A 7,424-nucleotide genomic window follows, 5' to 3' on the forward strand; every position below is an offset into this window, starting at 1 on the left:
CATGTCTTATATTTTTTATGAATATTAGACTTTTTAGATAGCAGTTCTAGCAACTCAGCATTCTGGCTCTTTTTCACTGAACTTGTGTTTTTGTTTCTTGGCTTGTTTAGTGCTTAGCCTGAACTCATATTTTAAAGTGTACCTTTTTTGTAAAGTGTGTCATTGTTTTCTTTGTTCAGTTTAAATTCTACTGTATTCATTTTTACCTTTTTATTACTAAAGTTTACCTCTGGGTTCTATAGCTGTGTATTTACACAAAGATTGCTCTTCTGTGAGCCAGTCATCAGCTGGCAGCTGGAAGTTTGCTGGGGCCCCTTCCGCTGTGGCTCTCAACAGAGATGTCCTTTAGTTGAGGAATGGAAGTTGACAGAAATGTGCCAGGTGTTGAAAGAAGCATGATCACTTAGGAGGATATTGTTTAAATTCATGTGAGCAATGTTCTGGCTTGAACTACATGTGGAACAAGGAGCCCATTTAATTTTTTGAAATTTAATTTAGGAGAATTTGTTATATCCTGATAAGATGTATAAAAATGAGAGCTGACAAGAATTACTGGGTTTTTGTTTGTTTGTTTTGTGGAGATGGATACCAGGGATTGAACTCAGGGGCACTCAACCACTGAGCCACATCACCAGCCCGATTTTGTATTTTATTAGAGACAGGGTCTCACTGAGTAGCTTAGTGCCTCATTAAACTGCTCTAGTCAGGGTGTAATGAAACTATAAATGTTAGTGCAGCAGCCCGGGAAAGCAAAGTAGGCTTCTTTTAAAATCTGTCCCTCAAGAACAAGTAGGGGCACAATGAATAGAAGAGAGTGATGATATACATTAAAACAATTTGTGGAAGCTGTGATTTTGGATCTAGGAAGAAACCATTCTGTGGTGACTCAATAAGACCCAAGCTGAAGGGATAAATATCCATCTCATCTTGATTTTTCCTATAACTATCTACTACACTCTGCTAAACCTAGAAAAAAAAGAATAAAGCTAGAAGACAACAGTCAGCCCCACTGAGAAGTTCTTTATAGAATGGAGAAAGTTTTGATGAATTCTAGGAATATATACTGCATGGTATGGCAGATAATTCACAGTTCTATATTCATTGCAGGTGATGTATAATCTATTTCTGTCAGACTGTCTCCATCAAGCTCTTCACTTTTTAAGTGAAAAAGAGTTGCAAGAAGTGAGACCATCATTACACATAACTTGAAATCTGTCCTAGTTTGTCATGGACAATAATGAGCTGCCATGGCATAAAAATCAATATTAAGAATTTTTCTATTTGCCTGAAATTGTATGTGTTTTTTTAAAAATATGTAAATGTGTGTACTCTCTTTTACTTGGGGGCATTCAACATCAGGCATACTGTTTGAATTTTCTGTTGCATAACAAAATAGATCACCTGAATGTGACTTTTCTATGGAATTAACTAGATGTTGACATTGAGAAAGCTGTTTAACTTGCCCATGCATAAGTTTCTTCATTTGTAAGTATCTACATAAAATAGTAAAAATTAAAGAAGGTAATACAAGGAAAACCTTTAGAATGATGCCTTTTACATGGTAAAGCTTTAGATATATTTTGTTATTACTGTGAATGAAAACTAAATTATATCAGGCTATATATATGTTGAAATTTTCAAATTCATGTTTTTAATTTTATAAGAACAATGAGAAAATGAGTTGATAAAGCCATTACAAATATTATTTGTAAAATAAATATTCACTATGTTAAGAAAAAAAGAATGTGCGTGAGAGAGAGAGTATGTTTGGTTTTTTTTTTGTGTGTGTATCTTGTGTATTTACTTTTAAATATAATACATTATTTAATTTGAGCCTTTCACTGATATTAAGGTAATTTCTCTTTCTGGAGTTGTTTGATATTTCATGGCTTTGTGCATTTCACTGCAAAATACTCTATTTAATGGCAACTTGATTTTATAATAGAATATGCTATGCTTATAACTTATGTCTTCAACATTATTTTATGCTTTGAAAATCCTGAAAAAAACTATGATCAACTTTGAAGTCCCAAGAGTATAAGAGCTTTGCAGGCGTCTTGTCTGTTTTATTTCTTAGTTTTCAGCACATGTCCTTATAGGTAGATCTTTTTCCTATCTCAGTGAATTGATCTTCTCAGAAATATCAAGACAAACTATTTGAAAAGAGCGCTTCACATTTTTTCTTAGATAGCAGCTGTCAATTCAATTCTATATTGTGAGCTGAGAGATATGCATCCCCCTTGAGTCTGGCCCTGGAATGGTCTCCACTTAATAGGATACACTTGACTCTATATACAGGCACTTACTCGGTTTCCAAGAAACATCCAAAAATACATAATAGCCCTTAAATTAGAATTATAGTCATAGATATGTGACAGTTATTACTCATACTTTCAAAGCTACATCTGGCAAAGCGGCCAGTTCCTAAATTATGTTCTAAGTGATATAGAGATCATTGATGGAAAGCCATGACAGAATTTGAGTTTCATTGCATAACATTTTACAAGAGCTCAATACATACAATGAGTGGAAGAGATTACTCAATTTCTATAACTAATCCAGTTGCAAATACCATAATTATCTGGGGGGATTTTATGATTTTTTTTTTATTTCATGGAAATGCTATTTATAAATTTCCCAGTTAGCTCTAACAATATTTAATATGAATAAATTCATGATAATTTACATAATTAGATTCCTTCTAATGTCATTTCTACTTTTTCTATTTTAAATGATTCTTTTTAAAAATTCATTTAAAATATTTTGAATTTTAGGTTATATAACATTACCTCATAGTATTTACATGGTATATAATAAAATAATAATTATATGTCTTGCTGACTTTATAGCTCTTAAATGGAAATTTTTAGGAAAAGAACTGAAAATCTGAAGATGATTAATAATACTTTCACCTGTAGCTTTGACAGTTCTTGGCTACATGATGTAACATATTCACTGGGTCTAGGAATTGGACCTGAATATCTATGCAGCTCTGGAAAGGCATGATTCTGCCTACCACATCGACGTGTTTATCCAAGAAAGTGTATTGTCACTCTTATTGCACAAATATTTGCTATGTAAGTACTCAACCTCTGATTTTGCTATAATATAATTCTCCAAGAGTAAGTGGGATTGCAATGATGTTGGATTATAAGAGGGTCTGAGATAGGACTCCTCAGATCACAGGCATAAACACCACATTCTGTCTGCTTTCAAAAGTACAATATATTATATGTGTCTGCAGTTGGTTCAAGAGTTGTAAGAATACCTCGTGCCACTTGATTTAAAGACTGCTATGTATCACCAATTCTTGCATTTCATTATTCTTGGTCATAGTTTCCATGACCATTTTGGTCTGATTTATAGTCTTAGCTATTTATTGGTGCTCCCAGTATGTGTCATTAAATTGAAAATTAAAGATACATATATCCACATGCTAGATCCATTAAATAATGCAAAAGCCAAGTGGATGCCATGGTACTGCTTCAAGCTTATCTGGTCATCCTTTCCAATTGCCAAACATTTATCTTTTCACAGTGAAATGATTCCCCAGGATGTTCCATGAGTCCTGCTCCTCATCATGCTGCTTGGGGTTTCTTAATTCATTTATGGTTTATCTTTGAACTCCATGTCCCAACTTGAGGTTTGAATTGGAAATGGTAGAAATGTGAAAAGTGACCTCTAGTATCTTTACTTTCTCTACCCACAACTCTCTGGGTTGGAAAGACAGCCATCTTTCTCATTTTCCTTCCTGCTCTGTCTTCTTTCTGCCTGAAAACATGCTATTGTGAACACTGTCTTAGACAAAAACAAAACAAAACAAACAAACAAAAACAACCCTGAAGATCTCCATTTCTTCATCTGTCTCTTGTTCTGAAGAGATAGACTACATTTTTTTTTAATTTTTAAAATTAATTAATTTATTTTATATTTCAATTCATTATATATGACAGTAGAATACATTAGAATTCATATTACACATATAGAGCACAATTTTTAATATCTCTGTTTGTATAAAAGGTATATTCACACCATTCATGTCTTCATACATGTTCTTAGGGTAATGATGTCCATCTTACTCCACCATCTTTTCTACCTGCATCTCCCTCCTTTCCCCTCCCACACCTTTGCCTTATCTAGAGTTCATTTAATTTTCCATGCTCCCTCTCCCAATCCCACTATGTATCAGCTTCCTTATATCAAAGAAAACATTCAGCATTTGGTTTTGGGGGGGATTGGCTAACTTCACTTGGCATTGTATTCTCTAACTCCATCCATTTACCTGTAAATGCCATGATTTTATTCTCTTTTATTGCTGAGTAATATTCCATTGTGTATATGTATCACAGTTTCTTTACCCATTCATCCACTGAAGGGTATTTAGTTTGGCTCCACCGTTTAGCTATTGTGAATTGTGAATTGTGCTGCTATAAACATTGATGTAGTATGCTTTTTTTTAAAGTCCTTTGGGTATAGACAGAGGAGTGGTACAGCTGGTTCAAATGGTGGTTCCATTCCCAGTTTTAACTAAAGAATGCAGATGGTGAAATACTCGCAAATATTCACCATTTTTATATGAATATCAAATATCTCTAGCTTCCATTTCAATCTTTTTCTCTCTCCTCACTACTCCACTAGACAAAAGTTTTTTAGACATTGATTTGTTTTCAAGAAGGAAGTTATTTTATGTATCCATTAATAAATCATAATAAATTACATATAACCATTCAGTAAGTTTTTACAAGTATACTGAAAAATTGTATTTTAGAAAAATTGGAAAATATGGCTGTGGCTGTAGCTCAGTGGTAGAGCACTTGCCTAGCATGCATGAGGCATTGGGTTCAATATGCAGTACCACATCAAAAAATTAATTTACAAAAGGCATAAAAGAAAGAAAAAATGGAAAATGTGTGGTATTTCTTTCTCCTAAAGGATTCAGAATCTGTAACACAAGGGACACAATGTAAAAGTAATAAAAAATAAAGCCATACATGTCATAATACTTGCTTCTCATGAGTTGGGGATGGAACTTCTTGCTGTGCATGTTGTACATGTTGTATAATAAACATAACACAACCTGTCAGTAATATGCAAACCTCCCACACCAGTATAAATTTATGGTCTTTGGAAGAATGCCTTGGAAAGCTGGGTCTTCTGGTTCTTCTGGTTTTCTGACCCTCAAAATTCACAGGCTTGGAATCAAGAATGATTCATAAGCAAACTCTTCACATCATAATTTAGAAACACTAGGGTAGCCCTTCAGATGGAGAGCTGTTTTAAAGTAAAATTGTGATAATACATTTTACCTACAAAATCAGCAAAGTATTCACCATGTTTAAACAAATCTATATTTCTACTATATGCTTATATATTAATATTTAGAAAAATTTTTTTTGTTTTCTGTAAATATAATCATTCAATAGAATAGATCAAAATTTATAATCATTTTTTATTTGAATTGTTAAAAATGTGAAAATGGGGTCATATAGATATTATTTATGTAGAATTTTGTGTTATAGTTTCTTGAGAACTTTTGAATATCTGAGGATTTTTAATTATTTACATTTTAATTGACACAATATTTGTTCATAATTATGGGGTAGAGCAGGATAATTCAATGTGTATACAGAATGTGTTATAATCAAATGACTGTGGAGAACTTGGACTAAGTTTGAAAAAAATACATGACTTTAACAAGAAAAAGAGAATATATATTAATGTATTATCATTTGAATAAAATTGTGTGCAAATTATAAAAATCATAAATTAAAAAATTTAACATAACTACTAAGGCAGAATTTGGCAACTATGAAGGAATAAATTTCTGAATAGAGAGAAATTAAATAAGTAACTTCTGATTTTTGTGATTAACTGTATACCTATTCCAGATACATTTATATTAGGGATTTTAATGCATCTTTTTTATTTTAATTTTTTTTTTGATATTGGGGTTTGGATTCTATAGTGCTTAACCCCTGAGAGACATCCCAAACCTTTTTATATTTTATTTTGAGACAGGATCTCATTAGGTTGCATACAGCCTTGATAAGTTGCTGAGGCTGGCTTTAAACCTTCAACCCTCCTGCCTCAAATTCCTCAGTTGCAGGGATTACAGATTTGTACCACTGTACCTGGGTTTTTTAGTGCATGTTTATAAAAAACATAATTCCAGTATCAAACATTCTTTTGAAAACTTTGAAAACACAAACCAAAAAGTCAAGCTCATTAAAAATGAGAAGGAATAAAAAGACAATGCAAAATTACATTTTAAAAGACAATATAATAACATGTAAGAACCACTGCTTGCATTCTAAATTCTAGATATATTCAACAACAGGAAACTGATGGTTTTTTACATTAACAGATGCAAGGAATGTAACAATATTGTTGTGAAGGTACATGCAGGGGCTGTGGATATAGCTCAGTTGGTGGAATGCTTTCCTCTTGTGCACAATGCCCTGGCTTCAATCCCCAGCACCCCCCAAAATATATATATGTTTATACATACATGTAGAAAAATGGCTGAAAATTATACATCATTTCATAATTAAAATGCCTTAGAAAATTAGGGAAAAAGAATAGAACATTTTGAGAATGCATTAAAAAATACAACAGGATACCATATATTAGAAAAAAAAAGGACATTGTATCATTATTGGAAAAAGTGAAATTTTATTTAAAATATTAAAGAAGGCCTATAAACATTGGCAGAAATATAATTTTGTAGACAAAGAGACCAAATATTACAAATGTGACTATTTTCCAAAGTACTCTGTATATTTAACATAACTAAAATCAAAATCCAGAAAAAAATATATTCGGGTAAATATGATCATCTAATGTATGTGAAAGTCTACTCATTTTGGGGGGATGAAATGAAGTAGAGCATATAACTGTGAAGGGAAAACAGTTACCACTAAATGAACAAGAGGTGTATGATGATCTTTACTGAAAACACCACTTCATCCCAGATGTGCTGATATAAATGTTAAAGGAAAATTCTTCATTAAAAAAAGAAGAAGGCAATGTAAGTAAATAACTTGTAGCCTTGGAAAGGGAAGTGTTTCTTAATAATATTATTATAAAAAGGAAGAAAATCATAAATGAATTCAGTAAATTTAAGAACTTCTGTGCATTTGTATGAATGATAAGCCAAAGTGGAATGAAATATTTTCCAGAAATGCAACTCAAAAGAAATTCCAGAAGAAATATACACAATATATTAATGAGGAAAGGAAGTGGGAGAGGGTAGGAAATCTCTCAAACAAACTTTAAATGAAAAAAAAATATGGTCTGGGATTTACAAAAGATGAAGCATGAATAGCAAAGAGATATTATATGGCAGAGAAACTGACCTATTTGATAAACATTACAAAGTTTGACAAAACCAATTACTGACAGAGAAGTGGAACAAGGACACTTTT

The sequence above is a fragment of the Callospermophilus lateralis genome, unplaced genomic scaffold, assembly GCF_048772815.1.
Source record: "Callospermophilus lateralis isolate mCalLat2 unplaced genomic scaffold, mCalLat2.hap1 Scaffold_63, whole genome shotgun sequence".
In the NCBI taxonomy this organism is placed as follows: domain Eukaryota; kingdom Metazoa; phylum Chordata; class Mammalia; order Rodentia; family Sciuridae; genus Callospermophilus; species Callospermophilus lateralis.